The following is a 6,194-nucleotide window of genomic DNA, read 5'->3' as shown; positions in this document are numbered from 1 at the left end:
ATGAAAGCAGCTTTTGTTGTGAGGTTGCATGAAAAGATGCGCCAGAGTCGATGACCCACGCATCACTTTTGTCTTCTAGGGATAGGAGAAGTGCATCCGAATCCGTCTCGTGCATGAGATTGGCTGCACCGTCAGCCCGATCATCCCCTGCTGATGCTTGATCAGTAACTCTGCAGTCCCGTGCAAAGTGGCCCTTCTTTCCGCATCTGAAGCACTTCCCTTCACCGTAACCATTCGGGTTAGGCCCTTTAGACTTCCCTCTGGATTTTGATTGGCCTCGTCGTCCCCTACCCTTCTTCTGTGCACGCCCTCGTGCCTCGACATGCAGAGCACTCCCACTGCTAGAGGCCTCAGCTCCTGAGACTTTGCGGCGAGATTCTTCATCCAGAATTGCCCCAACCACTGTGTCGAGCTTCATCTTGTCATTGCCATTAGCGTTGCTCACCGCCATTACCATATTCTCCCATGAATCTGGTAGACAAGAAAGTAGCAGAAGAGCTTGGATCTCGTTGTCGAACTTTAGATCTACTGCAGCAAGCTGTTGCACCACAGCCTGAAATTCGTTCAAGAAGTCCGTCACGCGAGCTCCTTGCTGCATCTTGAGATTGAATAGCTTCTTCATCAGGTACACCTTATTTGAAGCAGACGGCTTCTCATACAGCGCCTCCAAGGCCTCCATCAACTCCTTGGTGGTGGTCGCATGCGAGACGTTGTAAGTCACATGCTGGTGAAGGTTGAGCCTGATGGTGGCAAGTGCTTTACGATCGAGCACCTTCCACTTATCGTCGTCCATCTTCTCAGGTTTCCCCGCCTCTCCTTGGAGGGGTAGGAAGAGATCCTTCTGGTACAAATAGTCTTCTATTTGCATCCTCCAATACCTGAAATTTTGGCCGCCGAACTTCTCAATTCGAAGCCTGTTGTCTTCAACTGTAGATCCCATGGCGAAAGATTACATCTTTCCCGTATGTGTGAATAGTATCGTATTAGTGAATAGTACCGTATTCGTGAATAGTACCGTATTTGTGAATAGTACCGTATTCATGAATAGTACCGTATACCGTATTCGTGAATAGTGCCCAATGCCTTAAAAAGAGTAAATATTAATCTAACTTATTTTCTGATGTGGAGGATCCACTTTTAGTGGCAGCCACAGAGCATACGATAAGCAGATATATATATATACTCTAAGTCAGGCTCTGACACCAGTTGTTAGGATTCACCCCAATAATAACGCCTCGAACGGAGACTTAATCACAAAATAAAGGCACAAAATTCAACACAGAGTACTCACAGATATACGTGGTTCACTCCTTCGGAACTACTCCATGGTGCAACGACGACGCCAAATTCTTTTATATCCCAAAAGAATTGATCCAAGAGAACACCCTCTCTTGAGCAGATACACTCCAAGAACTCTCACAAACTCTCTCTTTGTTTTCTCTTACTCTTTCTATAAGAGGAGTTGTTTCTGGGATAAGATTTCCTTAAGAGTTTATGGCCCTATTTATAGTGTTTCAGAAATACTATGCACAAATAAAATATTATTAGTGGGACCCGTCACTAATAATAAAATAGTTGTGGGACCCATCACCTTTTCTAATTTTCTCAAAAAACGGCCACCGAATTCCCTGGAGTCAAAAATGATGGCTGGTTAACAACAACGAGAAAGAACACTGAAAACTGTGGTTTTTCAGCTGGTATATAAGAATGTACAAGATCGATGCACGTTGACGTTGATGTGATACCCAAAATATTATAGTCCCACATCAGTTAGTCAAGGAAGTCAATTAGCACCGACAGAACGTGTTGTACTTAGTAAGCCTCATAGTTAACATCAAGCCAAATGGCTTGTAAGCCATATGACATGACAAATAGTATGAGGGTCATATTGCCATAAGGACATTGTGCATTTCATTTGAGGTGATTGTGATACCCCAAAATGTAGTCTCACATCAGTTATGTGTCAGAATATAAATCGGTTTATATAGTTGTTGATTGAGCCAAAGAGCATTCTATACTCAGTGGATCTTAGCCTGACAGCCTAGCAGGCTGACATTCCACCAATAGGCTTGGAGGCCTGGGCGTAACAGTTGGAAGTACTTCCAAGCATTAGCCTCATATGATCTTTTGCAAGAATAAACAAAATAATAAAGTTGTAGTTTCTTTGCCCGTAATTCGACTTCCACCAAAAAAAAAAAATCCTATTGTGATCATCGCTGATCAAAATGTTTGGTGTACACCAAAAAAAGAAAAAAAAAAGAATAGAGAGAGACGATGTAGGCTTATGTTTGTTCTTCCCTGTTACTATGCACTTTTCGATTGCTCCTCAGCTTTTCCTTGTTTTCTCATTTCTTTGTTGGTCAAATTCAATCTCTAGATCCCCTTCTTCATCTTTGGTACTTTTTTTAGGAGATCTCTCGACATGGATTCTTCAGATCTAGCTCATGTCGTTGTACCCGAGACCAAATCTTCGGGGAATGTAGTTAGTATAATCTACTGCATTGAGTTTGATGCTGAGAAATGGCAGATTGAAGTTGATGAATGCACATGTTGAGATCACTACTACCTCATCTAGTAGTACAACTGGGGGAAGTAAATGGCGATGCTGCTGCTCCTCGTAACGATAACAATGGAGAAGATAGACCTCCTGAACAAGGATAGCAATTAGCCAAGAAGAAGGATAAAAGTAAAATTATGACAACTCCTAACGTTGATATATGCTGCACTCCTAATGCTTTTCAGAACCTACAGATACACGATGAAAATGGTATCAATTTTATTGTGGACCTTTCCTTTACGGTTTCATCTACAAGAAGAAAGCATGGTACTGTTCCCTAGTGCAAACACTAGGGAGTTAAGGTGGAGAAGACCATAAATCCCAAACCTAGGTGAAAAACTTTGCATGCAAGAATACTAGGGGCCTTAACCACCCTAATTAGCAACTTTAGGTTAAGAATTTGGTTAGGAGTAGTAAAATTTCCTTACTTGATCTTATAGAAACAAAAGTGCAGAGTGTTGGTATTAGTTGTATTGCCAATAAATGCTCCCCTAGTTGGAATTATGTGCATAACTTTGATCTCAATGTGCATAATAAAATTTTGATTTTATGGGACTCATGCTTCATTACCCTCCAAGTGAGTCACTCATCTGCTCAAATCAGGCATTGCAATGTTGAGGACAAAAGTGAGTCTAAGTTCTATTTTGTAACTTTTGTCTATGGTTTCAATTTTGTGCATGAGAGAAGTTCTGCTTGGGAATCTGTCAGAGGTTTCTCATTTCATCAATTAAAGATCCTTGGTTAGTTATGGGTAATTTTGACTACATCAAAAGTGTTTAGGAGAGATACAATGGCAGACCAGCTCCCAGATCTGAAATTGTTGAACTTCAAAGCATAATGTGTGATACTCACCTGTTTGATATGAGACCAAGAGGCTGTTTCTTTACTTGGAATAAGCATCATGTATTCAGCAAGCTAGACAGAGTTCTCATAAAGTAGAAATGGATGGATATGTATGCAAATTATGATTCAGAGTTGTTATCTCCTGTTATATCTGATCATAGTCTAGTTGTAGTTTTGTTCTATCAATCTAAAATAAGTTAGCCCCCGTTTTCATGCTTCTATCAAGCAAAGGAGAGCAATTAACTACATCCATGTCTTATACACAATTCAGGGTGCAGAGAAGCTTAGTACTCAATCTGCTATTCAAGAGGAACTTGTGGCTTTCTATAAAGGTTTGCTTGGTTCTGCTACACCTGTTTCAGCCTATTAATAATAAGATTTTGCTTAATTAGAGGTCCTTGCATTACTGGAGAGTAGGCTATTGAACTGTGTAGACCAATTCCTACTAATGAAATAAAAAAGGCTCTCATTCAAATAAATTAATGACCAAAAAAGCCCTAGTCCTGATGGCTGTATTGCAAATTAAGTTTTCAAAAACTGCTTGCTCAATTATGGGACATGATATCATTAAGGCAGTTGTACATTTCTTCCAAATTGGGAAAATGCTAAAGGCTTTGAATATTGCCTCCGTAACATTAATACCCAAAGTTCAATGTCCTAATACATACATCTTCTGACTTCAGACTTATTGCATTTTGTAATGTACCCTACAAATGCATTTCACATGCGCTCACAAATAAATTGAAGAATGTCATCCAAAATTTCGTTAGTGCTAATCAAGGGGCTTTCATCCAAGGTAGAAAATATCTCACAATATTTTTCTTACCTAGGAATTGCTTCATATGTATCCAAGGAAGAATGTAAGTCCAATATGTTTGCTAAAAGTTCATCTCAAATAGGCATATGACTCTATTAATTGGTCGTTTTTGAATGAGATGCTACAAGGATTAGGCTTTCCACACAAATTCAGGAAGTGGATCATGAAATGCATTCATTAAGTCTCTTAATACTGTCTCAGTAATTGGCAATTTATCTTCATCGTTATCTGGTGCTAGAGGGGTGAGGGAGCAGGATCCAATCTCCCCTACCTCTTTATTGTGTGCATGAAATATCTCAACAGAGCACTTCTTGATCTTAAGATGGCCAGGGGCTTCAAATTTCACCCAAATGTGGAAGCTTACAAATGTCTCGTCTATGTTTTGCAGATGATTTGTTAACTTTTTGTAGGGGAGATTTATCTTTAGTTTCACATTTGTTCAGCAGATTTTCTCTCTTTTGTTCAGCCTCTGGTCTCACCGCAAATGTTGCTAAGAGTCAAATATTTTTTGAAGGTGTTGATCATACCACTAAGCTCAGGATCCTTCAACACTTGAACTTCACTGAAGGTACATTTCTAGTCAAATACTTCGGCATTCTCCTTTCTTCTAGATCTCTTACTTCTCATGATTGTAATGTTCTAAATGAGAAAATCATTTAAAAAGTTACTTTTTGGACCTCTAAACTCCTCTCTTACACTGGTAGACTGCTGCTTTTTTAAATCAGTTATCTTTAGTATGCATAATTACTGAGGAAGCATATTTGTTCTGCCAAAAAAGTGTTGGGGTTGAAACAACGACAACCCGTGCCCTTCCAGATCTTGTGTCGAAAGTATGCAAGCAAGAAATCACAGCAAATAAGAGAAAGCTTGTAGGAAAGAATAAAACAAAGAGAAAACACCAGATTTAACGAGGTTCGGCAAACGTGCCTACGTCCTCGGGAGCCACACCAGAAATTTCCTTTAATATTGATGATGATTACAATGTCTGCAAACGGCCACTCTCTCGCTAAGATCTCTAATCTCAAAGTGTTCTCAAAACCCTCTTTTTTCGTGTACAATCCCTCAAAAGAACGCCTAAATATATATACAAACTCTAGCTCAAACAGGAGTCCAACCCGAACCAGGAAAGCGTCTGACCCGACATCATGCATCAGTCGACTCATCAAAACTGTGTTTTCTATAGGGTTGCTCGTGGACGAATCAGTAGACTGGCTGCCTTGTGTCGGTCGACTTACCAGAATGTGATTTCCAGCTTTGTTTCCAACAGTCGCATCAGTCGACTGGGGTTCTTCCAACAGTCGACTGATGGTTGGGTTTTCTGCTACTTGTTGATTTTTGATTCTAAGTTTCGGTCTACACATCCAAGACCAACAAAAAGTAAACAAAACTGTTGAGAAAGTATGCAGGTATCATTTATGATCATGTGATATGAACAAATACTCAAAATCAAAAGTGGCTTCGTCCACTGTATGCTCTCCTAACATCTATGGAGGTCTTGGCCTACATAATCTAGATTTATTTAACCGAATTTCTCTAGCTAGATGGGGGTGTAGAGAATTAGAGAATGTAACCCTAGGTTAGGGACCATAACCCCTTATTTATAGATGTTGTACTTTTGTAATTTAGCCCCTCAATAAATTACAATTACAACCTGGTATCTGCACATATAACCCCATGACTTATTTAAATACCAAATTAACCCAACTTAATTGATCACTTTAGTGGGTTATCCTGAAAGATAGCAATACACATTGATTAATCATATGTGCCCACAAATAGATTTATTAGATTAAATCCAACAATCTCCCACTTGGGCACCATATGATTCCTTAAATTGTGTATAACCTTATGAGCTCAAAAATTGCTATCACTGAAAAGGTATTTCCGAACAATCTCGTCCATTGACTATATCAATATAGGATCAAAGCGGCCTTCGTCACATTTATCGTGACTCGACCCATCAATGGTCACATATAC

Source organism: Asparagus officinalis, chromosome 9 (genome assembly GCF_001876935.1).
Source record: "Asparagus officinalis chromosome 9, Aspof.V1, whole genome shotgun sequence".
Taxonomy (NCBI): Eukaryota; Viridiplantae; Streptophyta; class Magnoliopsida; order Asparagales; family Asparagaceae; genus Asparagus; species Asparagus officinalis.
This window is presented reverse-complemented; position numbering follows the sequence as displayed.